Below are 27,238 nucleotides of genomic sequence, written 5' to 3'. Positions count from 1 at the left end.
TCGGCGGCGCCGACTCCATATCCCGCTCAAACTCCTAATACCATATTTCTTGGAATCAAAGATGCATCATTTACTTATTTTTTGTTATTTTTTGTTTCAGACAGCATGAGTGGGGAGGGGCAGCGGGAGAAGAAGAGCGAATCTAAGGCAGATTCTGCAACCAGTGCAGAGCCCAATGCAGAACTTGATCTCACAACCCTGAGATCATGTGCTGAGCCGAAAATTCAGAGTCAGATGCTTTACCCACCAAGTCACCCACGTACCCCAGATACATCATTTAAAACTTCACATTCAGGGGCTCCTGGGTGGCTCACTGCGTTAACCCTCTGCCTTCGGTTTGGGTCATGATCTCAGGGTCCTGGGATCGAGCCCCGCATCGGGCTCTCTTCTCAGCAGGGAGCCTGCTTCCACCTCTCTCTCTGCCTGCCTCTCTGCCTACTTGTTATCTCTCTCTGTGTGTCAAATAAATAAATAAAATCTTTAAAAAAACTTCACATGCAACCCAATTTCTAAGAAAATAATATGTGATTATATATATGCTTAGGAATTGATGAAACCTACTGTCTTGGCTTCACTGGCTAGATTCTTCTTTTCAGGAGCTTCTATGTAGAGGAGGAGCCTCTGCTTTCTTCCTGGCTTCCATCTGGCCCCAGTTCTGGCCTCTGGATTTGCCCTTCCAGCTCTGGTCCCAGGTCTACCCCCTCCCTCACTAAGCCTCCCTCCCTCTCAGTCGAGACTTCACCCTCCTCTGAACTCCACTTCAAGTCACATCCTTTAGTTTTCACCGAGCTTCTCAATTAGTTGAGCCACAGTGGTCCAACTTCCCCCAACTTCAGGCTGTTAGGGGTTCTGCCTTAGATCCCTTTTTACAGTTTTCAAAGTTCTGGCTCTAGCATCTAGCAAGCACTCAGCAGGAACGTTGCTGCCTGAGTGAAAATGAGAGGCCCAGGAGGAAAAAGCAATGTCTGAGGAGGAATGCTGGCTGTGAGAGCAGTCTGGGAAGTAGATGGCCAAAAAGGGTGTGGCCCGCCTCACCTTCATCCAGCACTTTTCCACCAGGCTGCTGCTGCCTGAGTCCCACACCTTGAGGTAGCAGTTGACAGCACGGCTATACTCCCCAGCCTGCTCCCACTGGCGAGCTTGGTCCACGAGCCCCTCCATGCCCCTAAGATGAGAGTACACGTGACCAGAACAGGCTGGGCAGCGTGGCCTATCCGGTGCATACCTTGTGACCCACCCTCCAGCCCTGCTGACACTTGCTGCCTCCCGGCGTCATATCTGGCCCCTTTCTTGGTAGCCTCCCGCTCCTACTCTTCCTGCAGAGCCTCCAGCTGGCCCGGCCATAGTCCTTGCAGATCCACAGGGCATCACTCCATAATCCAGCCTCCTGCTCAGATTTCCAGGTATCAGGAAGGCAGAGGCCGGCATGACACCTTCCCACTGCCACACAGGTGCTGTACACTATGGGCCACGGATCCCTAGGTCCTTGGACCTCTCTCCTCCTTCTTGTCTCCTTCCCCCTCTCCATTGCTAACTCTCTGGATCTTTCCCAGTAGTATTGGTTAGTGTAGTGCTCTGTGGGTTCTTACACTCTCTCCCCCTCCCCCTCATGGCCCTGAATCCGGTGCCCTACCTTATAATAATTGAGGGCCAGGCCTGGTCCCTGGGCCTGAAGCAGCAGCACTTCTGCTTTTGGAAAGTCCTCCTCCAAGGCCCCCCGGACCTGCCCCACAAGCACCTCGGCGACACTGTCAGGATCGTGAGCCTCGGCCACACGCTGAGCTGCCTCCCAATCCTGGTTATGGACAAACCTGCTCCCAGAAGAGGACACAGGGGAGGCTCAGTACAGGACTGAGGCCTCAGTAGTGGGAGACAAACACCCATGTCACAGGGGGTAGAAGATTTATTGGTACCAGGATCAGGTGAAGGTGGCAATGCCAGGTCCTGGGGCTGTGGTTGGGAGGACGGGAGTAAGGAATTGATGGGTAACTCACATGAGGGCTGCTTCCTTGGGATTACCAGCACTGATGAATTCAGCTTCAGCCTTTTCAGATTTACCCTGTAGGGACAGAAGTGCAGCCACACATGATCAGAAGCAGATTGCCATCATGGCAGCCGTGAGAGGAGGAGTTCAAGGTCAAAAGCAAGGGAGAAGGAGCACATCCATACCTCATCCTCCAGGTACATAGCATATCGGACATGAATCTCAGGGGTTTTATGCTTGAGGTCCAGCCGAGAGAGTTCAAAAGCAAATTCCCATGAGCTGAAATGGAAGGTGTAGGTAAGGTCTGCCTACTTAGTACTTTCATTTTTTTTCCCATTTCTTTTTTTTTTATTTATTTTCAGCATAACAGTACTCATTGTTTTAGCACCACACCCAGTGCTCCATGCAATACATGCCCTCTCTATTACCCTCTACCTGGTTCCCAACCTCCCGCCCTCCGCCCCTTCAAAACCCTCAGGTTGTCTTTCAGAGTAGTACTTTCATTTTATAAGAGGAGGAACAGGGCAGGAGAAAACAGAAAGGGCAGAGACAGGACCGGGGGAGGGAAAGACAGATTGAGAAGACAGTCCATATGAAGTGATACAGAAGCACACACACATGTAAAGAGGACGTGGGTCCGGGGACACTTGGAAAAGCCTGTGCTTCCTGCGACTAGTGGTCATAAGGGAATGGGATGGGCGTGAGGCAGGGGACCGCAGTTAGCCTCACAGAACTACTCTGCCTCAGGAGCAAGGGCTCTGGGTTCTTCACCACTTCCTCCTCAGTCACATCTATACTAGCAGAAAAACTGTCTCTCTAAAACATTAAGACTACCCTCAGCCATCTGACTCAATGCAGGATTATTACTGGTCTTTGTAACATTTGCTTAAGAAAAGTTCTTTTTGCATTTAACAGAAGCACACTTCCATCACTCAGAAGTCAATTACTGGCTTAGTGCACCTTAGCTTTAAAAGCTCTTCTCTCTGGGGCACCTGCCTGGCTCAGTCTGTAGAATGAGTGACCCTTGATCTCGGGTTGAGTTCAAGCCCCACACTGGGTATAGTAATTACTTAAAAAGGTCTTTTTGAAAAAGAAGGAAAAAAAGCTGATCACGTTCCATCTTCTTAGAACAGCTAAACACTGTTCTGAGTCCCTGGGGAGCAAGGGCAGAGCGATTGATTCATTCCTTGCCTCTCCATCACGTTCTTCCAAGGATTTCTTCACTCCTGCCTCCGTTTTCAGAAACACTTCTCAGCTATACAGCAATCTTCCTTGTCTACGTAGAGGCTCTTTCTCAAAAGGGGCCAGTGGAGAGAAGTCTTAGGGCCTCACCATTTGTCAGCGGCATGGTCAACGGCAGCTTCCAGGAGTCTGAGCTTATTAAGCAGTCTCACTGCGGACTCTCCTCCCAGGCTCTTTGCCCACAGATAGGCCATGTGTTTGTGGGCATTAGCTCCTCCGTGAGCCTTGGCTACCTGTGAAGCAAAGCCATTTGGCAATCCTCCCACACAGGGCCACATGGCTGCTCCCTACTCCCCTCTGATCGGACTTCAGCTTTGACAAGGGTCCGGTCTTTCTACTAGAACAGGGAGAGGGCTCAGTTTTGGGGTCTGTTAGCCTGCTCAGGGTCCAAGGATGGACTTCAGGTAGTTCACAGACCCCCTCCTACTGCATGTGAAATTTTGCCTGTCAGTATGAACATTTTTCAGAGAGACCCACAACCAGTTCAGAATGCATCACTTGAGAGTGGGGAAGAGGGACAGGCGCATCCCCAGAGTGACTTGGACTCCTTACCCGGTAGGCTTCCTCCCAGAGCCCATTGGACCGGTACATGTTCACTGTTGCCTTCCACTCCTAAGCCTCGAGGTAGTGATACTCGGCCTCCTGCAGTCAGCCTTCAGCCTCCAGCTCCTGGGGAAAGGAGGGTCAGGATGGGGCGAGGGGGATGTGGAGCCTGTTCGGGGAAGAGATGGCCGAGGCTTGAGAAGGACTCACCTTGCCCAGGTGCAGGTGTGTGTCACTGAGATCTGGGCGGTGCTTCCCTACCAGGCGGATCATATCATCACACAGCTTGTGCTTTTTGAACATGGGGATGGCAAGACCAGGCTCTTCCACTGTCATGTAGTGCCTGGGGAGGGGAGAGACACCCCAGGGCTCCTCGACCTAGATTCCTGCATCACTGCCTTCTAGGCAGACAGCGCGCATCCTTCTCCCTGCATGACTCCTCTAGGGCTGTGGCTCACCCTTCCGCCTCCGGTACTTGCCTTGCTTCTCCATCTCCAGGGCCTGGGTGATGTACAGCACCGACACGTCTTCCAGCCTCATGCACTTCACTGCCAGCTTTGCAGACACACAGAGACCCAGTAGCCTCTGGCGCGCTTCCGAGGGAAGCAGGGGGGCTGCGGAGTGGCCAGGGAAGCATGATTTGGGGGTGACCTGTGTTCCCAGCAACTCTGAACCTTCCCAACAACCACAAGGGTTTGTGTACGGATGCTTTCCTGGTCAGTCCAGGGAATTCCAAGACCATAAGGAGCAAAGTCAGAACTATATTCTGCTCACGCAGAAAGGCCAGAGATGCCCTGTGGTGGGGCGCGTGTTCCCACTCCCGAGCTCCCGCCGTACCCACCGGGTTTTGGCTGCAGGCAGGGAATGAAGTTGCCGCTGTGACGACAGCTTGGGGAGGGGCAATTGGGGCTCCCCAGCTCCCAAACTCTTCTGCTCGCTTTGGAATTACAGGTTGGGAACAAGGGCCTCTTCATCCTTGCCTTTCCCTGTGGCTAGGTATCCAAGCGCTCCAGACTTTTCTATTTTGGTGCTCTTTCTCAGCTTTCAAGGAGGCCAGTGAAGAGGGGACATCAGAGCCCAAGGAAAGTAGGGACAGCCCCAGGGAGGTGGAGCCCTCGGACGAACTGCGCCCCGCTCTCTACCTTGTGGGCTTGCTCCCAGCGGCTGGCCCGAGTGTACATGTCTATTGCATCTTTTGTTCGGTCTCCCTTAATGTAGAGCTCCTCCACAATCTGTGCTCGAGACAGCAGACACAAAAGGCCGAGGGCAAGAGCATTAGAGAAAGAGCGTTAGAGCCTCTGCAGGGGGAGAGCAAACCTTAGCTGGGATGGTGGGGAGAGGATAGGACCCTTAGTCCCCAACATGGAAGAAAAGAGGGCTATCTTGTCTCACACCCTCTACTGTTTTGAAAACAAAAACAAAAAAACAGCCAAGACCAGAATGGGGACAATACAACACGCAGTTTAAAAGGACCTAAAAGGACCTCGTACTTCTGCAACACAGGGCAATTCCACATTGGAACTCCCATGGAGTTCCATAGAAGAGAGCTGGAGACTCGCTTTATAGATCTGGGAGAGGGGTTTGTGTTATGTTGGAATGAAATAAGGGAAGAAAACTGCTTTCTTCTCGCTCAGGGTGGCTGGTGCTGCTGGGACCCAGAAAGAAGGATTTGGTGAGGTGGCCCCCACTTCCGGTTCTGAGTTCTCTTCTCATTCTGTACTGCATTGCCTCCAGCTCCAGCAAGGGACTTTCCTCACCTCATACTCCTGCAGAGACGCATAGTGTTGGGCCACGCGGGGATAGTATTTGGACGCAGTGTTCTGGTCCTGTAGATCTAATATATAAATGGCCTTCTTCCACTGGCGGGAGCCCAGGGCAGCTTCCATTGCCTTAATGGAGCACCTGGCAGAGTTGGGAAAGGCATCTGTGTGTATGGGGCAAGAGGAAGACAGGTAGAGGTAGGGAGACACCTCAAGCCTACTCCAACCTACATGGTGTCATCTCTGTTGGAGCCTTGGTGCCCTTACTTGACCCATCACCTTGGACCTCACACCCAGTCTCAGTTGCACCCCTCTACCTGGCTTCAATATAGTGATTAATGGCTGCATCGAGCTGCTTCTGCTGCACCAAATGATCCCCCAGGTCTCTTCCAGGCTCACCACTTCCACTGGGAATGCCAACCGAGCCAGCTCCACCGCTGCCAGGGACAGAGAGGGCACTCAGCTAAGACTTCCAGGGATGGGACTCAGGGAAATGGGGTGTAGAAAATAGGTGAGAAGTGGAGGGATGGAGAACTGAGCCGATCCACCAGAACAGATGCACAAAATTGGTGCAGGGGGATGATTCGGGCAAGACTCTAACAGGGAAGGCGGGGCTGTAGGGGGCAGTACCTTTCATGAATGCGCTGCCTTTACAGTAGCACTCCAGGGCCAGCTCTGGGTTTCGAATCTTCTCAAAGAGATCACCTGCCTGTTGACACATACCACATGACTACAACAACAGCCTGAAGACGCTGGGTCAGGGCCCTAGGACAAGCTGGTTGTCTAGCTGTGGGGCCACGGGAAGGAAGGATCCAAGAGGACTCCTGGCAAAACAGCAGCAGTTGACATTTACTGAGCACTGAGAATTCTCCTACTTTCTTCACCGCCCCTATGATTCTTCTTTACCACCCTAGGAGGTAAATGCTATCATTACTCCCATTTACAGAGAGGAAATTGAGAAACCAAGGTTTGGAAAGGTTCACTTAACCCACGGTTATACAAGCTGTTAAATGGAGCCAGGTAACTTGAAAGAGTCTAAAATCCCAAGTCTGTCCTACTAACTACACTCCTATGCCACATTTGGAAATACACATCAACACCTGGACTGGAGGGCATGGGTGCTAAAACTCTGAAGGGGTACCTACATAGGGGAAGCAAAAGCAATAAAAATCTTATAAACTGGGATGGAAGAATGTTTGGAATAACTACCTGAAAGGTGTTACTGGTTGTAATGGCAGGGGACTGGTGCCTTAGCACGGGAGGAGCATCTCACACTCCCGCCCCATGGAAAATGGCCTCTGGCCATCCTTCCTAGCTGCCCACACCTCACTTCTGGTCTGCCTCAGCTCTCAGCGACGTGGAGCTGCCTTGCCTCGAGTGCCAGTTTGCTCAAGGTTTTCCACATTGCCTCTGTTTCTGGGGTCATTTCCAGAGTCTCCAAGAAGGCTGTGGCCCTGAAGAGAGAAGGAAGGAAGGCAACAGTCAGGTCTTCCAGCCTCAGAACCCAGCCTCTCCCACCACCTCCCGGGGATATCAGCCCAGCCCCTCACCGGGTGTAGCTGCCGTCATCGATGGCTGTTCCAAACTCGATCAGGCCCTCATCCAGCATGCAGGCAACAGTTGTCACACCTTCGGTCACCATCACCTCGGTCTTCCCCCCGCCCTGCTCCAGACCTACCACATCACCCTGTAAAATTTCAATCCCCCCACCCCACCCGAATTCCAGTTTAGTGTCTCCACGACTCCACTGCAGAACAGACCCCGCCTTACCCCACCCTAGCGCTTACACACTGAGGGAATGACAGTGGCCCTTGTTTGCCCAGCGTTTAGTTTCCTTCAAGCAGGTAAGAATCCCTTATCTACACTAATGCCCTCAGGTTCCTGTACACTCAGAGCTGTGCCCGCACTAATGCCTGGATGTAAACTGACAAAGCGTCCAATCACTTCTGCTTCCAGCTTGAGTCCTGTTAAAATACAACTTTAACCTGGGCCCTACTTTTGAATACATTTGTTGCTTAGGTCACCTGAAGAAATCACTAGGCATGCTTCCTAGTCTCCCACGGGGAGGAAGGAAGGGAAGGAGGGAGGGAGGAAAAAAAAAGGAAATGTAGGGAGGGAAGGAAGGAAAGAAAAGGAAGGAAGGGAAAAAGAGAAAGAAAAAGAGAAAAACAGAATAGGAAAGGAAAGAAAAAAAAAGGAAAAAGCCAGTAAGCTAAAACCTGAGCAGGAAAAAACAGGGGAGCAAGTGGAAAGGGTACAGTCGCCCTGATGGCAAACACAGCAGCGGATGAATAAACCAGGGGTCCTCCAGCAGGATGAGGGGGCGATTCTGAGATTCTGTTAGTCATGAAATCTGGGATCCTCTCTTCAGGAAAGGGAACAAAAGTCATTAGTATGCCTGATTCCTGCAAAAGCAAACACTGATCATATCTAGAGGAAAACATGCCCATGTTAGGCCCTTGAGATTCTAAAAATTATATTCAGTGTAACGTGAGCCCCCCAATAAAATAAAGCTACCAAAATAGAAGTTAACTACCATAAAGGAGTAAACAATAACAATAACTACAGCACTTTTGGACCTCCAAGGATTTCCAATATTAAAAATAACAATTATGGAAGAAACCAGTTATGGAATATGAAAGAATTGTGAAATGTTTAAAGACCTAAGGGATGGAATGAAAAATTAAGCAAGAGACAAGAAACTATAAAAAATGGCCAGGTTGTGCTCGCTTCAGTAGCAAATATACTAGAAAAAATGACCAGGCAGACTAGAGAAAGAACCAAATGAAACCGTATGAAAAATTCAATATTCAAAGTAAGAAAACTCAGTGGGTGATTTCAATAGCAGATAAGACAGTGGTGACAGTAAACCTCTGACTTGCAAGATGTTTCCTTTTTTTTTAAATAATTTTTAAAAAATTGTATTTATTTATTTATTTGACAGAGAGAGAGGGAAACAAGCAAGGGGAGTAGGAGAGTACGAGAGGGAGAAGCAGGCTTCCTGCTGAGCAGGGAGCACCATGCAGGGGCTCAATCCCAGGACCCCAGGATCATGACCTGAGCCAAAGGCAGACACTTAAGGGCCAAGCCACCCAGGCACCCCTTGCCAAGATGTTTCTTAAGGAATTATCCAGGATGTGCATGGAGCGAGAAGGAGGAAGGAAGAATAAGAGGTTCTAGAGGCACAAAGACAGGACAAGAAATGGAACACATACCTAATTAGAGTTCTGAGGGTGAGAAAGAGAGTTCCAGAGAAGCAGCAACATTTAAAGAGCTCATGGCTGAGGAACAAGGTGTCCTCGCAGATGGGACACACACACACACACGCGCGCATGCACGCGTGCACATACACACCAAGCACGGTTAAGTAAGAGGACATTTATATGCAGACATAATGTGCTGAAGCTTCAGAATGTTGGAAAAAAGAAGACTTTAAAACCAACAAGACAGGGACGCCTGGGTGGCTCAGTCAGGTAAGCCTCTGCCTTAGGCTCTGGTCACAATCCTGGATTTATGGGATTAAGTGCCCCCCCCATCCCTCCCTGCTCAGTGGGGAGTCTGCTTCTCCTTCTGCCCCTCCCCTTGCTCTCTCAAATAAATAAATAAAATCTTTTTTAAAAAGCAACAAGACAACACAAGGAGCTGTTAATAAACTTCTCAGAACTAAGGGGGTCAGTCGATGGGATGATATTATTTGCAAAAGACTAAGAAAAACTGTCAAACTGTTCTTTCAAGAACACGCCAAATAAAAACATTTTCAGATAATTCCATTTTGGTACTTTTCAGAAACTGAGGATTCATCTTCGAAACACTTTCTCTCAAGGAGGTAACTCCAGAGCAAAGGTCAGCAATGCAAAAAGAGTGAGCAGAGAAACTGGCACCATGATGGTAAATGTAACCAAATTCCAGCTGTGGAAAAGAATAACGTCTCACTTTGGGGATAAAAAAATACTGGGCAATAATGGCAAAGGGGAGGTAATCAAAGTTCAGGTCCTTGTATCATTTGCCAGGGGTCAGATGCTAAATAAGCTGAAACTATTCAGAATAATTTAAGGGTATGGTAAACTTCCAAGGGTAACCACTATAGGAGTCAAATGTATGACCTCCAAAGCAAAAATGTGAAAAATGTGTTTAAAACAGGACAAAACAGCCCCCAAGCGCCAAACGTAATTAGTCTAAAATGAGGAAAGAAAAGCAGGAAAGAAGAGATGTAGAAAAAAGACAAAAAGAACTATCACATGCTCCCTCTGTATCCACACCAATCATCCTCACCTAGCACAGGGCCTCTCTTGTTTTCCCTCCCAGATTCTGGAAGGTCACTGGAATATACATGATGCTGGCAGGACAGGAGAGTGACCGATCTTCAGTCTGATAAAAAAAGAAGCTCTGAACAGCTTACAACAGAGAATCCTCACCCAGGAACTGACAGAACTGCCCCCGCTAAGGGGGCTCTTCCAGTCTAAGAGAACTCATTATGACCTGGTGAATTCCCAGGGCCACTGGAATAGAGAGGACAGGATACAATGTCAGGAATCTGAACAAGGACGGTTCTGGAGCCTAGCGCACTGTGGGGAAGGATCTAGGCTTTACTTGCTGACTCTATCACAGAGATGATGGGTGGTGGGCCAGAGAAAACCAAATAAACTTTGGAGTTTCCTCCGGGCCCTAAATGAACAGTGGGACACTATGTCTGAGGTCCCCTGGCACCAACATACCCTAATAGAGGATGTGGTGACCCTCTCGGGTGCCTCAATGTTGTACCACACACACAGGCTGTTTCGGTTCTGAGCCACCAGCCCGTCACTTCCTGGGACCCAGTGCACGTAGGAGCAGAAGTGGAGGATCATCATCTTAGAGCAGCTTTCAGTATCGTACAGATGCAACTGCGGAAGGAAGAGGTGGACAGCGCAATCAGAAGGGGCTATGGGGTGGCTTCTGATATCGACCATTTCTCTAACGAAATGTGGTGAGCTGACCCACCCCTCAGGCAGATGCTGGATTTCAAAGCTTACTAGCCTGCAATGCTCGACGTTTATGCTGACTTGGTACATCCTGACTCTGGCCCATAAGAGATGACCAAGTGAGCCCAGAGCTACACCAGAAATTTAAGTTAGCTGAAGGTCAGACCTTCATTCTTAGAGTTTAACTCTGGGCCAGAGTTGCCAGACTGGATCACAAAAGTAAGGCCACCATGCACATTCAATGGTCTGGAAATTGGCGATGTGGCTTTCCCATCACAATGAACATGAAATGAAAAATTACCAGAGAGTCTCTTTGCCCTCAAGATTGAGCTCTTTGGTGATAGCATATTGAGATCAGAGTCAATAAGGAGTTTGGGGGAGACTGTCAAGCCAGCCTTAACACTGTGGGGTACGTGTAGCTGAGGAATGCTGCAACAGGTGTGGGTAAAGTTCAGCCAGGCATGCAGGGGTGAGGCAGTCTCCCGAGGGCACAGACTTGTGAACAGTAAAAGAGAAACCAGCTCCCAAATTTCCCTCTTGACTTTGGTGCCATCACAATACCATCTTCTTAAGGTATGGGCTATGTTAACAGATGGGCTGTGATAACAGACACCATGTTGATTCTTCTGTGCCTTTTGCTATGTTGATGGCATAGTGCACCAAGAAATTAAGCCCATCCTGCCCCCCCGCAATCCCTGGCAGCAGGTAGTATCACATCCTCTATGGACTACTCAATGGCTAAGGCCTTAGTAACCCTTCTTACACGAAGTTTCCAGTCCCTGAAGAGAAGCTTGTGCCCGTTTCATTAAGTTCCAGCCAATCCACACGGCTCTCATGGCTGATGGTGCCAATGTTGTAGCCACCAGTCAGATCCACTACAAAGTAAAAGAGAGAGGGTTAAGAAGACAGATTCCACATAATCATATACAGACACAAGGCAGCCTGCAAAAGTCTTGCCTTTAATTATTATGTTGGGCTTTAAGAATGTTCCATCAGTGTAGAGTATGAGGAATATGACATAATTTTGCTAAGATGCTTACAATACTAGATTTATACTAAAATTATAGAGATTTTGTTTAACTCTGTAGCTAGCTCAAAAGGTCCAGATCCATCAAGAAATGAGATTCCTCTCTGGGATCTTGGAGTTGTCTCATAGCAGATCAGAACAGATCAGAGCAACGGGCATCCTTTACTCAAGAAATCCTCTGGAAGGCAGCACTGAGCACATTAAGGAAGAGCCCCAGTTCCAGCACAACCATGAAGAGAAAGCTGATGGATGAAACGACCTCGATGAACATATGTGCTACAAGGAGTTCCTTGCACTTTGAGTGTCAATGATGTAAGAGCCCCGAGGGGCAAACAGTGGAGAAGGCACACAGACAAAACAGAAGGAACCTCTGATTAAAGTCAGGCTGAAAGTGCAGAGGATAAGTATTTTAGTTTGGTGTGAATTTTGCAGACAATGTAAGATAAGAGCACACTTACGGACTGGCTAGGATGCTTTCAGGGAGTCTCCTGAACATGGCGCCTTCACAGCTCTTATTTGTATACGTTACCAATGCGCAATGTCCTGCCTTGATCCGTGCTCAAGCTCAAGACCAAATGCCAGCTAATGTCTACAACTGGGAAGACCAACCTAAAAATGAAATTTCCTTTAATTAAAAGCCAACTTCATAAAGCCATGTTTCAATGTCTCAATTTTTAAGTAGAATCACAGAATACTAGAGCTGTGGGACCCCATCTCTGTGAACACCCTGAAATTATATACAAAATTATATGTTTATGTATTTTCTTCTGGGAAAGGATCTATGATTTTTTAAAAAAGATTTTATTTATTTATTTGAGAGGGAGAGAGAGAGACAGAGCATGAGAGGGGGGAGGGTCAGAGGGAGAAGAAGACTCCCTGCCAGGCAGGGAGCCTAAAGTGGGACTCGAGGATCACAACCTGAGCTGAAGGCAGTCGCCTAACCAACTGAGCCACCCAGGCATCCCAGGATCTATGCTTTTAATTAGATACTCAAAGGGGTCACGAATGAAAAAAGGTTAAGAGAAGAACTCTGTCATTTTATACACTATTGAAGATGAGCCCTGTGTAGTGGGATGACTTGTCCAAAGTCTCACAGCTCATTACTGCCACTGGAACATGGGCCGCCATATTACATCATTTCCATTACAACTCAACAATCTGATGTGAAACATAAAACTCATGAACTGTAAAGGTATCTTAAGAACAGCCGCATATGTATTTGGAAACTTGATTTATAAGAGGTGACATTACGAATCAGTGAATGGATTTCCAATAAATGGTTAAACATGGAAAAAGTAAAATATGAGCCACACCCACATTACACACAAAAATTAATTCCAGATGAGAAGCAAAATCTAAAAATATTAAAATGTAGGAGGGAGTAGGAACCTTCTTTTTTAAAATTTTTATTTATTTATTTATTTATTTATTTATTTATTTATTTAACTCTACACCCAGCTTGGGGCTCAAACTCACGATCCTGAGATCAAAAGTCACATGCTGGGGCACCTGGGTGGCTCAGTGGTTTATTAAGCCTTTGCCTTAAGCTCAGGTCATGATCCCAGGGTCCTAGGATTGAGCCCCGCACTGGGCTCTCTGCTCAGCAGGGAGCCTGCTTCCCCCCCCCCCCCCGCCTACCTCTCTGCCTACTTGTGATCTCTGTCTGTCAAATAAATAAATAAAATCTTCAAAAAAAAAAAAAAAAGAGTCACATGCTCCTCTGGCTCAGGCAGTCAGGTGCCCCAGGGAAACTTCTTAAATGAGACCTCAAAAATCAGCTCAGGTCATGATCTCAGGGTCCTGGAATCAAGCCCAGCATCAGGCTCTCTGCTTGGCAGGGAGCCTGCTTTCCACTCTTTCTCTGCTTGCCGCTGTGCCTACTTGTGATCTCTCTCTCTCTCTGTGTCAAATAAATAAATGAAATCTTTAAAAAAGGGGCGCCTGGGTGGCTCAGTGTGTTAAAGCCTCTGCCTTTGACTCAGGTCATGTTCTCAGGGTCCTGGGATCGAGTCCCACATCAGGCTCTCTGCTCAGTAGGGAGCCTGCTTCCTCCTCTCTCTGCCTGCCTTTCTGCCGACTTGTGATCTCTGACAAATAAATGAATAAATTCTTTAAATGTCCAATGGAAAAAAGAAAGCCTCTTCAATAAATGATGCTGGGAAAATTGGACAGCCACATGCAGAAAAATGAAATTGGACCACTTCCTTACACCACACACGAAAATAGACTCCAAATGGATGAAGGACCTCAATGTGAGAAAGGAATCCATCAAAATCCTTGAGGAGAATGTAGGCAGCAACCTCTTCGACCTCAGCCGTAGCAACATCTTCCTAGGAACAACGGCAAAGGCAAGGGAAGCAAGGGCAAAAATGAACTATTGGGATTTCATCAAGATCAAAAGCTTTTGCACAGCAAAGGAAACAGTTAACAAAACCAAAAGACAACTGACAGAATGGGAGAAGATATTTGCAAATGACATATCAGATAAAGGGCTAGTATCCAAAATCTATAAAAGGAACTTAGCAAACTCAACACCCAAAGAACAAACAATCCAATCAAGAAATGGGCAGAGGACATGAACAGACATTTCTGCAAAGAAGACATCCAGATGGCCAACAGACACATGAAAAAGTGCTCCACGTCACTCAGCATCAGGGAAATACAAATCAAAACCACAATGAGATATCACCTCACACCAGTCAGAATGGCTAAAATGAACAAGTCAGGAAATGACAGATGCTGGCGAGGATGTGGAGAAAGGGGAACCCTCCTCCACTGTTGGTGGGAATGCAAGCTGGTGCAACCACTCTGGAAAATAGCATGGAGGTTCCTCAAAATGTTGAAAATAGAACTACCCTATGACCCAGCAATTGCACTACTGGGTATTTACCCTAAAGATACAAACGTAGTGATCCCAAGGGGCACCTGTACCCGAATGTTTATAGCAGCAATGTCTACAATAGCCAAACTATGGAAAGAACCTAGATGTCCATCAACAGATGAATGGATAAAGAAGATGTGGTACATATACACAATGGAATACTATGCAGCCATCAAAAGAAATGAAATCTTGCCATTTGCGACGACGTGGATGGAACTAGAGCGTATCATGCTTAGTGAAATAAGTCAATAGGAGAAAGACAACTATCATATGATCTCCCTGATATGAGGACATGGAGAAGCAACATGGGGGGTTAGGGAGATAGGAGAAGAATAAATGAAACAAGATGGGATTGGGAGGGAGACAAACCATAAATGACTCTTAATCTCACAAAACAAACTGGGGGTTGCTGGGGGGAGGTGGGATTGGGAGAGGGGGAGGGGGCTATGGACATTGGGGAGGGTATGTGCTATCGTGAGTGCTGTGAAGTGTGTAAACCTGGCGATTCACAGACCTGTACCCTTGGGGATAAAAATACATTATATGTTTATTAAAAAAAAAAATTTGGAAGGGGAGGTGAACCATAAGAGACTATGGACTCTGAAAAAAAACCTGAGGGTTTTGAAGGGTCGGGGTGGGAGGTTGGGGGAACAGGTGGTGGGTAATGGGGAGGGCATGTTTTGCATGGAGCACTGGGTGTTGTGCAAAAACAATGAATACTGTTACACTGAAAAAATAAATAAAATGAAAAAAAATAAATGAATAAATTCCTTAAAAAAAAGAACTAGGTATGGGTACACAAGTAATAATATTATTAATAGCTAACATTTATTAAGTGCTTATTATGTGCCAGACATTAGTCTAAGTGCTTTTCATATAAGGTAGGTACAATTTTTATCCCCATTTTGTGGATGAGGAAACTGAGATACAGAAAGGTTAAGAAATTGACCTAAGATCACCCAGGTATAATTGCAGAAGTGGGGAGGTTTGACTCTAGACCTTGTTCTTAACGAGGCTATATGGGTATGTTATTCTCTATACATCATAGGGAATACTGTGCTGCTCTAAATACATTTTTCCATGCTTGAAACATTTCATGATACAGTTAATTTTTTTAAAGATTTTATTTATTTATTTGTCAGAGAGGGTGAGTGCACAAGCAGGGAGAGCAGAAGTCAGAGGGACAAGCAGGCTCCCTGCTGAGCAGGAAGCCTTATGTGGGACTTGATCCCAGGACTCTGGGATCATGACCTGAGCCGAAGGCAGGCTCTTAACTGCCTGAGCCACCCAGGTGTCCCCAGAGTTAATTATTAATATGTAAAATAAGATGTATTTATTTATGTGAACACTTGTGAATTTCAAATAAATTTTGTCAACACTGGCTACCAATGTTAAACTCTACAGAAAATAAGTCCCCTTCCAGTTCAAACAGTCCATTATCCTATGTCCTAAGTCTAAACAGGAAAATTCATAAATTTACTAAAGGTTCCGCTCTACAGTTCACAATTCCTAGCCCAAAGATACATGCCTAAAGAACATGAACAATTATAGGGACAAGCTGATATGCGTAACAGTTTATCTGTATCTATACAGCTAGATGCAGACTCACATACGTGGATTAGAACACTTCCCATATCCTCTGTGAGAGCAGGGCCATACGTTAACCTGGTGCCTCTCAGATTCCTGCATTCTCCACTCTACACACCCCTGTGATATGGAAGCATACTAGAAACATCTGTTTTGTTATCAGAATTATGAGAGAGTCTTACCTATAGCAATAGTCTTAACATCAACAAGAGAAGCCAATTTCTTATAGTCTTCCATCTCTCGTTGACGCCGCTCATGAAACACGAAGAGTGAGGTAAGGCAGAATGGACTTGGGTCATCGGGATGTTTAGCAAGGGCCCCAAAGTACCATATGGGATGACGTTTTTAGATTAATCTTGAGGATACAGGAGTGAGAGGTTAAAAGGGACTTCTTTGGGGTTTCAAAAATTTAGAGAACCTTGTGGGGTTACCTGATGAGGTGGGGGTTCATGAATTCAGTACGTACAGAACCCAGGGTATCATTACTCCCATATTCCACCAGGGTTAGCTCTCCAGCATTGAAGATCATGCACACCTGGGGATGAAGGGAACTGTCACGTGACAGGAAGTTTGCATGGAGAAGTCTGCATGGTCAACAGTAGTAGAGGGAGATGTCTTGTCAGTGCAAAGTGACTCCCACTTTTCTCTGTATTCTGTTCCTCTGCCTATCTCGCCCTCCTTTATCTGCTCTTAGCTAGGAGGTTTACTGAGATGGTGAGGGTTGGTTAATCAAGCTCTACTCACATTCTCAATTTCAAAGAAATACTTCTCATTGCCACCAGATCCCTGCCAAGCCACGTGTCAAAGAGAGAGAGGACATAAGAACAGTGTGGGTAAGTATCCAAGACAACGCTGAGACAAGGACGGGGTAGGAGGCAGAGAGAAGGAGTTTAGGAAGGCCCTGATGTTCCACAAGTGGGGTGCTGTGTCACATTCTGCCCTAGACTTCTAGGCTTCTGAGTGATCCTGTAAACACTGTCCAACAGTGGGAATTCCCATTCCAGGATTCCAAATCTCCAGGGTCTCACTCCCAGGTCCACCAGGTCCCCAACGCCAGCATCTTAGAGCTTTTACTTAGAGATCTTCCCCCTTAGGGACCTGGGCTCCCTGGAAGTAGCAGCTCACGATGCTCCATTCCCTGCCCCTCCGCCTGGGGGTCCTACCTCACTAAAGCGATTAGTGTTCAGGTCCCCCAGCAGCAGCATGTCTGACGTGTGGGCCACCAGGTAACTAATGTTCCTTTCCGAGGATTTTCACCTCTTCTATCCCATAGCCATAGTGTGACTGGAGTACCACTTGGGTCCCCGATGACAGGTTCTTCACAATCACCTTGGTAAGGTACAAGTCTGAGCCCCCTGAGGCTTCCCTCAACCCCAAAGAGGGGTTAACCTGCCGTGCCCACCTCCACAGTGTTCAACAAAGCTAATATCTTGTTTCCTCACCTAGCCTAGGCTATTGTTGGTAAAAATGACACCTCACATTCACACAGTGCTTTACTATTTACAAAATGTTTTCAGAGATTATCTCCTTCAATGCTAATACATAATACATACGGGGTCAAACTAATCACTCTCCTTACAATCCTCTACCTCTTGTGAAAATCTTTGTGATTACTTTAATCATGGTGTATACTGATCATACTGTCATTTCATATACTTCTTTGCTAAAATGATCCTGATTAAGGAACAATATAATACAGACAATTATCTTTGTATTCTCTGTCCTAACAGTGCTCATGTATAGAGAATGGACAGAAAATGAAAGAACAGGGGTGCCTGGCTGGCTCAGTCAGAGGAGCATGAAACTCTTGATCTCAGTTGTGGGTTTGAGCCCCAAGTTGGGTGTAGAGTTATTTAAAAATAAAATCTTAAAAAAAAAGAGGGGGAACCTGGGTAGCTCAGCTGATTAAACATCTGCCTTCAGTTCAGGTCATGATCCTGGGATCAGGCCCCACATTCAGCCCCACGTCCAAGTGCTCCCTCTCCCTCTGGCCTTCCCCTGGCTCCTGTGTGGACACTCTGTCAAATAAGTGAACAAAATTTTTAAAAAGAGAGAAAAAGAATGAAGGAACCAATGAATAATAAATGGAAGGAAAAGGGGACAGAGGTAGGGAAAACAGAAAAGTGGGCTCAAGAACAAAGAAATTACCTTGCAATGTCACACACGGTGAGTTCAGAGGCCCTAAAGCAATGTTATGCACCTGCATTATCCTAAACTCCCTAGTTAACAACATATAGGTAATAAAGCTTTTTCTGTTTTGTTTTGTTTTAGAGAGGGATGGAGACATGGGTGGGGCCGAGGGAGAGGGAAAGAGAGAATCTTAAACAGACTCCATGCCCAGTGTGGAGCCCCCATGTGGTGCTTGATCTCACAAGCCTGAGGTCATGACCTGAGCTGAAATCAAGAGTCCCACACTTAAGACTGAGCCATCCAGGAGCCCCAGGTAGTAAAGTTTTAAACCAGGAAGATGGAAGTGGCGATCTCTGTACCCCTTAAATTTGGTGTTTAAATCTTTTCTTACAGTAAGCTGGAAGGGCTACAGCAGGAAAGTTGCCAAAGAGTTGCCTGATACACTCTGTTCTCCAGAACAGCTCTGCCAGGGGTTATATTTGACACTGTGGCAGTGTCCAGAAGGAGATTTTGGTGCACTGGCTATCAGCTGCTCACCTGGCGAGGTCCCACATACGTCAACTCAAACGGATTCTTGTAAATGCTTCTCCAGAGGCAGCAGTCAAACTGTTCCACTCCACCACAGAGTGTGCCCTAGAAGGGAAAGCGACAACATAAAAGGTCACAGGCATTGGAAGGATATCTAGAGACACCTTTGAAACCCAAGTTCTAGAATCTAGGAAAGAGTTGGCAGTAAAAGGGCTGGCAGTTTTGGGAAGTACCAGATGGAAAGAGGTGGCACTCACAGGACTCAAGGACAGTGATGGGATGAAGGAGAGAAATCAGCCCTGCCTACAGAATTCTTTGTCTCTTTTGGCTTCCCATAAAGTGTGAATTTCTCTTTCCTGCCTTTAATGTCATCTTTTTAGGTTGGAGTCAAAAGGGAAGAGGAGATTCTCTAGTTTCAGGGAGAGTGCTTTAGGGTAAGTCTGGATTTTTCCTAGTTTGGAGAAAGTCACACAGGCAGAAAGGGATTACTCTTAAAACACACCGCACAGAGTCGTGAGCCATCCCGTTTCCAGGCCAAGGCAGTGACCGTATTTAAGTTGGCAATCTCCTTGGGCTTTGCCACTTCCCAGATACTTCTTCAAGGGCTTTAGTTGAGTACCCGAAGTCTGAAATTAAGAAGGTGGATTTCAGAAGAGATGGAGACTGAGAAAAGGGTGGAAATGGGTGGGTAACTGAAGGCAATGAGTCTTGCTGTATCAGCGAAGAAAGGAAGTGAAAGAGAACACACATGCTAGGGAATCTCATAGGAGAGGACAGAAAGGTTCCAAGGAAGGAAGTTGGGACAATCAAGAGAAAAGTAAAATGGGGTGAGAGCGATAGGAGTGGAGAAAACAAAAGGAGATCATCGCTGGTGAGAAAAATGAGCTGTTAGCAAGGCAGAAATAAGGAAAAAGAAACAGAGAAAAAGGAAGGAAGAGACCCACATGACATCGAAGGGGATAAAAGGACAGGGCTAGTAAAGCTGATGTGAAGGGACTGGGGCCCTTTATTTATTTTATTTTATTTACCCTTCCATCATCCATCCATCCCGTCCTTCCTTCCTTCCTTCACAAAACCTTTAAGCATATATTATGTACTGGATTCTAATTTGGCCACTGGAGATTTAAAAACAATGAATAGGCCCTCTTCTCAAGGGCGTTTCAGTTTAGCCAGATAACTATAAACACCAAAGTGTAATATCATGGGACAAACACCGAGCCAGTGGTCTGAACAGAGGCAATGGTAATACAAAGACAGTGGAGATGAATTCCACTATGGAGTCCCATGCAGAGGCACAGACACACAAAATCCTGGTGTATTGTGGAACTGCCAGAGTCCCAACCGATGGTGGGAGCAGGAAAAGGGAAGTGAGTGAATTAAAACCTGAGGATCTCTTTCAACCTACATTGATTTCCAACCATTCTCCCACTCTGATTGAAAATAACTGGGCTAGAGCAAGGTGTACACAGGGAAAGTAGGCAGAAGATGCACATGGAAAGGGACCCATCTGTCATAACTTCCCAACACAACAGACTGGCCCCCAGGGCTTGCAGCAGCGGTGGTGAACTCCCGCTCCTGAGGGTCACGGCTGTAATCAAAAGTCTGTAGCACATGGCCTTCCTTTCCATAGGCTACAATTCTCTGATCACAGCCTGCAGCCACAATGCTATTGGTTGCCCAAGCCAAGGGTGGGCAGGGGTGGTTCACCAACTTCCCCTAAGACAGAAGTAGAGGGTTCCAATCACTCTGACTCTGACAGCCTCAGCCAGGGATTTTTCCTTTCTAGGAAAAATTTATACCCTGTATCAATCTTCCTCCCAACATTTTCCCACCCCAACACATCCTAATCTGGAGAACTTCACAAACCGTCTTTGTGTTTTATACTCTTACACACATATGTATGACATGCACACACATGTCTGACATTGTCCTCAAGAGGAAACCTCAAAAGGCTTGTATGTTGAGTTCTTTAGTAAATACCTATAAGGCCCCCAAAGGGACATATCCTACACATTAACTAACACTGGCTAGGTCCACACGGAGCATACAGCTCTTTCTTTACAGAAGAAATAAATTTCATTATTACCTGAGTAATTCTTTTTTTAAATCTCTTTTGGCTTCCAATAAAGTAGGAATTTCTCTTTCCTGCCTTTAATGTCATATTTTTAGGTTGGGGTCCAAAGGGAAGAAGAGATTCTCTAGTTTCAGGGGAGAGTGCTTTAGGCTAAGGCCGGATTTTTCCTGGTTTGGAGAAAGTCACCCAGGCAGAAAGGGATTACTATTTTTTTTAAGTTTTAGTTATTTAAGTAATCTCTACACCTAATGTGGCACTCAAACTCACAACCCTGAGATCAAGAGTCACATGATCCACCAACTGAGCCAGCCAGGCACCCCTCTACAAGTAAGTCTTAAGGTAAGTTAGTCGGACAATAGAGAATTACATAAAGTAAAACATAAACATTCATTTTATCCCCCACCCTTTCCCTTTTCTCTCTTGAGAATGACTTTTCCTATGAATTTATACATATAAATACACTTTTTACATAGATAAGAATAATTTTCACTTTCCCTTACTCTCAGAATCCTTTCCACTCGATTCCTCTTTGCCCACAAATATTAAGCTGTGGCCTCCTGAATAAAAATTCTCTCTGTGGCTGCATCTAAATGTGCCCCCCGCCAACCACCTCAATCTTTTTTTTTTTTAATGTTTATTTACAGCATAACAGTGTTCATTGTTTTGGCATCACACCCAGTGCTCCATGCAGTAAGTGCCCTCCCTATTACCCACCACCTTGTTCCTCAACCTCCCACCCCCCCTCCCCCCCGCCCCTTCAAAACCCTCTGGTTGTTTTTCAGAGTCCATACTCTCTCATGGTTCATCTCCCCTTCCAGTTTCCCTCAACTCCCTCTCCTCTCCATCTCCCCATGTCCTCCATGTTATTTGTTATGCTCCACAAATAAGTGAGACCATATGATACTTGACTCTCTCTGCTTGACTTATTTCACTCAGCATAATTTCTTCCAGTCCCGTCCATGTTGCTACAAAGTTGGGTATTCATCCTTTCTGATGGAGGCATAATACTCCATTGTGTATATGGACCACATCTTCCTTATCCATTCGTCCGTTGAAGGGCATCTTGGTTCTTTCCACAGTTTGGCGACCGTAGCCATTGCTGCAATAAACATTGGGGTACAGATGGCCCTTCTTTTCACTACATCTGTATCTTTGGGGTAAATACCCAGCAGTGCAATTGCAGGGTCATAGGGAAGCTCTATTCTTAACTTCTTCAGGAATCTCCACACTGTTCTCCAAAGTGGCTGCACTAACTTGCATTCCCACCAACAGTGTAAGAGGGTTCCCCTTTCTCCACATCCTCTCCAACACACGTTGTTTCCTATCTTGCTAATTTTGGCCATTCTAACTGGTGTCAGGTGGTATCGCAATGTGGTTTTAATTTGAATCTCCCTGATGGCTAGTGATGATGAACATTTTTTCATGTGTCTGATAGCCATTTGTATGTCTTCGTTGGAGAAGTGTCTGTTCATAACTTCTGCCCATTTTTTGATATGATTATCTGTTTTGTGTGTGTTGAGTTTGAGAAGTTCTTTATAGATCCTGGATATCAACCTTTTGTCTGTACTGTCATTTGCAAATATCTTCTCCCATTCCGTGGGTTGCCTTTTTGTTTTGTTGACTGCTTCCTTTGCTGTGCAGAAGCTTTTGATCTTGATGAAGTCCCAAAAGTTCATTTTTGCTTTTGTTTCCTTCAACCACCTCAATCTTAATGTTCAACCTCCCCTAGGAGGGATCCTGGGTTTCTTTACCCCCATCTCACGGCATCCTTTAGTCATACCTGTGACTCTCCAGGCCTTCATCATCGAAGAAATACCTAACAATGGTGCCATCTGCATGACCAGAGAATTCCTTTCCCAGAGGAACTAAAAAAGTGAGTGAATTAAAAGGAAGAGGAAGAGGAAGAAAGAGATTACTCTGTCTCACCAAGAAATCCCGCTTCTGTGTCAAACATTACCCTACCTGGGCTCCCTGCTACCACTCCTCCCCATCTTCCATATTATAGTCTCCCAGTCCCGACATCCCCATCGCTTCTTCCTATGTCTCCAAGCTTGGGATACTGCTCTTCCGTACTCATTCTGTTGTCAGTGATACCACGTAAGAATCTGTCCCATAGATGGTAGATGATTTATTAGTTTTAGTGTTTGCTAAACGAACCTGAAAATGGGAAAATGGATATAAGTCTGGTTAGGTTCCTTTCAATCCCACCCAGATCCTAAGGAAAGAAAAAGAAATAACAAAAAACTGGTCCTTCTTTTTTCTCCCCCAATATATAATTTGACCCTAAGGGAGACATTTAACCATATTTCTCTCTCCAGAACCATTATCCCCACCCACAACCTCTCTTGTGTTTCTCTTCCTTCTTTACCTTCCCTTCAGCCAGTCCAAAAACAATGATGTGCTCTGCTGGCCACTGCAGACAAGTGACAGCACTCTGTAAGGAGGAAATCATGAAAAGGATAACCCTGTCCATGTAGCCCAGCGCATTTATAACAAACTGAACCCCCCACACGTGCCACCACCCCAGTCGCCTACAGCAGAGAAGAGGACACAGCAGGGCTCAAGGAGGAAAGCAAGGAGGATGGGCAGCCACGCAGCGCCACCCTCCATCCTCTCAGTTGGAAAAGTCAGACTGACAAGTTTTAAAAATGCAACTTCTGGTTACATTTACAAGTAGATATATTGATATATGTTTGCTCATCCAAATCTCCCAGAGACAGGTCTGAACTTTACCGTCTGGATGAATTTCTTACAGATGACTTTCTTGTCACCCCTGCCACATAAAAGGAGGGAAAACACATTAAAAACACTTTCATAAATAAAGTGCCACACGTGATGCTGGGGGAAGGGAAGAAAGACCAGGTACGTTCCCTGCTCCCCCTAATGTTTCCTACCGTTCCATAGGAGCCTTGAAAGGAGGCATAAAATGAAGCCCGAGCAGTGTTAGAACAATAACAAAGATGCTGCGTCACCAAGGGCTCCCATCACAGGTCCTCATGCTGTCCTTAGGCTGATCCCACCAGGGATGGGATCTCACAACACATGAGGCAGGCACAGATAGGGAAGCAGCAACAGACTCGGGAAGGCCTTTGCTCTCCATGTCCCAGCCTGGACCATCATCTTCTCTACTCCCCTTTCCCCAATGAGACATTTCTTCCTGCCTTCCCCTTCTTTTCCAGGTCACCCCCACCTCCCAGTCTCTATCCTCACCAATCTTCTCCAATCTTGTACACATAGATGATGTTGTCGGTCTGTCCTATGGCAATTTTAGTGGAATCAGGAGAAAAAGCCATGCCCTTCACCATATAGCTCTTCCTGCCATATTAAGAGTTAAAAAAGGAAAAGGAAAAAAAAAGTCATGAGTACCCATGGTAGAGAAAAGAGAAGAAAAGGTGTTTGTGTGACTGTATGGAGCGTGAGGGATTTATCCTGAGAAAAGATGGGGCAGGCCATTTCCTATGCAGATGGCCGGGGAAGTTAGTTAGGAAGTTTTCCAGATTCATAAGACCCCATGAACAGATTAAGGACACACAGAGTACTCTCTTCACCTTCATTTCAGCTGGTTTGGTGGAGAATTTCTCTCTCCACTCCCCATGTTCATCGTATAGCAACACCACTCGGTCCACTGTGCAGACGGCAAACTTGGCATTGTTCTGGGACCAAGCCATGCAGGTCACCTTTGCAGCTCCATCCTGCAGAGGCAGGGGGGGCAAAAATAATCCCAGGTGTTCATCTAGAGTGACAAAAGCATTTCTAGTTCCTTTAGCTCTAGTGTGACTTTGGTCAATTCTCCAAATCATAGTTCTTAAAACAAAAGATGCATCCTGGTCTCCAAGGCTATAAAACCCCTGGCCCAGGAGAACAAGGTGCTTTAGAAACCCATAATGCAAATACACTTTGAGGTGACACACAGTATCAACTGTACCAATGTGCCCCTGCAATGGTCTTGCTCCTTCATAGCTCAACTGAAATAAATTCATTTGGTATGATAAGTTTTTCTTTTTTAATAGGTTCTGGTCTTCGGCCATTCATTCAATATATACATTTTTTTCATTCAATATTATTTTTTAAAGGTTTTATTTATTTATTTGACAGAGACACAGCGAGAGAGGGAACACAAGCGGGGGGAGTGGGAGAGGGAGAAGCAGGCTTCCCAGTGAGCAGGGAGCCCAATGTGGGGCTCAATCCCACGACCCTGGATTATGACCTTGCTGAAGACACTTAATGATTTAGCCACCCAGGCACTCCTCATTCAATATTTTTTGAGTACCTTACTGAGAAAGGCATGTAGCCAGGGGCTCAGAGGAAGACAAAGAGCAAAATACAGTCCCTGCCCCCAGGCTAATAACATGGTGCAAAACAGAAAAAATCCCATTAGAAAGGCATGTACAAAGCCATGATAGTTTGGAGAAGTCTGAAATCGTTTTATGTTTAAATGACCCAACTTTAAGGTTTGAAGAATTGGATGTAGTTAAATGGGGGAAGTTATCTGAAGTAGAAGGAATGATAGGAGCAAAGGCAAATCTCATTAAGAGACAGTAATTTAATTTAGCTTAAACTATCTTATAAATAGAACAGACGAAGGAAGACAGGAAAAACAGTGAGGCCAGCACAAAAAAAAAAAACTTTGGAATTTGGCCAAGGAGTTTGGGCTTATTTGGTAGGAAAAAGACAGGGAAAGTTCTGGAATGGGGAGTTAAACAATCAGAGTTGAGATTTAGGATGAAAATGCCACCAGCTTAGTTTTTTTTTTTTAATCCCCCCCCCAAACTATGCACTGCTCAGAAGTCCAGTTTTGAAGTGATCATCTCCCAGTCAATTATTCTCTTCCACATCTGTCCACCACCTGGTCCTCAACGGTTCTGAACTAAGGACTTCCCTCCTTGAAATAAAACATTTGGCTTCTGCTCCAATAGTGTGATTAATACTTGGGCTCCAGAGCTCTGGTTTGAAACTTTGTTACTTTTCACTCCTAACCCACCTACCTCCAAAGTCCCAGGTTTAAAAGGCCTATTTTTTTTCTTCCCTCCATCAAAATCCTCAGAGTCAGAAAATAGCCACACCACCACCTTTACCCTCCCCCACCGCTTGATTGAATTAGGTTCGAAAGGCTGAGGTTCCTCATTTTCCTTGCTCATCATCTTCCCTCATCATTTTGCCAATCCTGGGCGTTTGCCCTACCCTGCAACATGACATCTTATTTTGAAAGATTGAAGGGGATTTTCACTTCCAATTATTCCATTAGGGTAAAGGAATTTTTAAATTACAATTTCGGGGGCAGTGTCCTGAGCAATGAGCACTTCTCTCTTTTGTTCTAATTTCCCTCTATTCTCCTAATACCACATTCGCTGTGAAGCCTTCCTCATGCCTCACAGCACTGTGGTGAGGATTAAATGGGGGCAGGGAGTAGAATAATAAAAACCAACCTTTAACAAGATCTTACCATAGACTAGACATTTTGATCCATGCTCAATATGCATTGTCCTTTTACTTCATAATGCTGAGACAGATATGATTATGCCTATTTTACAGATGGGGAAACTGAGGTTCAGAAAAGTTAAGTAATTTGCTCAAATTGACATACACAGTTTATAAGGGGATGGAACCAAGATTTAAATCCACGTATGTCTGACTCCACAAACCACAATCCTAACTCCTGAAATTATGCTGTCTTGCTACATAGGAAACATTCACTGATGGCAGATACTATCATTAGCTTTGTATGAGTCTATCCTTTGAATTTTGAATGTTCTCTCTCGTCTATCAGTTTCTACAGGGTTTTTTAGTTTGATAAGGCTATGGGCACATGACTTTCCTTAACTCTTCCTCCAAACCCCCTCAGGCTGCTATTATTGTTACTCCCATTTTCCAAATGGAGTAGTTGGGTGGGCCTCAGAGACTGTGTGCCGAGGGCTTGAAGTCAGCGCGATTGGACCATTTATTTAAAGTGGAGCTGGCACTAGGACTTGAATGCTGGTCTCCTAGCTCCAAAACCCAGCCTTCCTTTAGCATGGTTCCTCTCCCGGTGCCCATCCTTTTCTGAATCTGAGATCTTCATCAACAGAGCGCACGTGAGGTCTTCCGCACTCTGTCTTTGGGGCTTTTACCTAAAGCGCTTGTTTATCCGGGCGCAGACTTAGGTTCGTTGTTTACACGTGCGCCCAGCACGGGGCCTCGTACACAACTGAGGTCAAATGAAAAAGAATGAAAGCTACCGAAGTTAGTGGTCCGTCTTGACTACCGCACACTGCCTACCGAGCAGAGATTCCGCATACAGTAGGCGCTCAGCATGGTGAGATTTCAGTTCCCCCACTTCTCTGGGAACGTTAAGGCTGGCGAGGGAAGGAGGAGGCATGCAACTCCTCACCTGAGGGCTCAGCAGGGTCCTCAGATGCTTCAACTGCCTGAAGAACACCTGTCTCTCTGATGCCACCAGTCAGCGACAACTCCCGTCGTTACCTGGACAACCCGCCACGCAGCCGCAGAGACTGCCGCTGACGCAGATGCTAAGAGAGCCGAAC

General features: G+C 46.1%; 1 pseudogene; it reads right to left on the bottom strand.

Annotated features, from left to right (window-relative positions):
- Nucleotides 1–1,894: 1,894 nt before the first annotated feature.
- On the bottom strand, nt 1,895–27,238 carry LOC123926571 (annotated as a pseudogene).

Source organism: Meles meles, chromosome 16, assembly GCF_922984935.1.
Source record: "Meles meles chromosome 16, mMelMel3.1 paternal haplotype, whole genome shotgun sequence".
Lineage (NCBI taxonomy): Eukaryota > Metazoa > Chordata > Mammalia > Carnivora > Mustelidae > Meles > Meles meles.
Note: the sequence above shows the minus strand (reverse complement) of the source record. Positions and strands in the feature narration are given on the sequence as shown.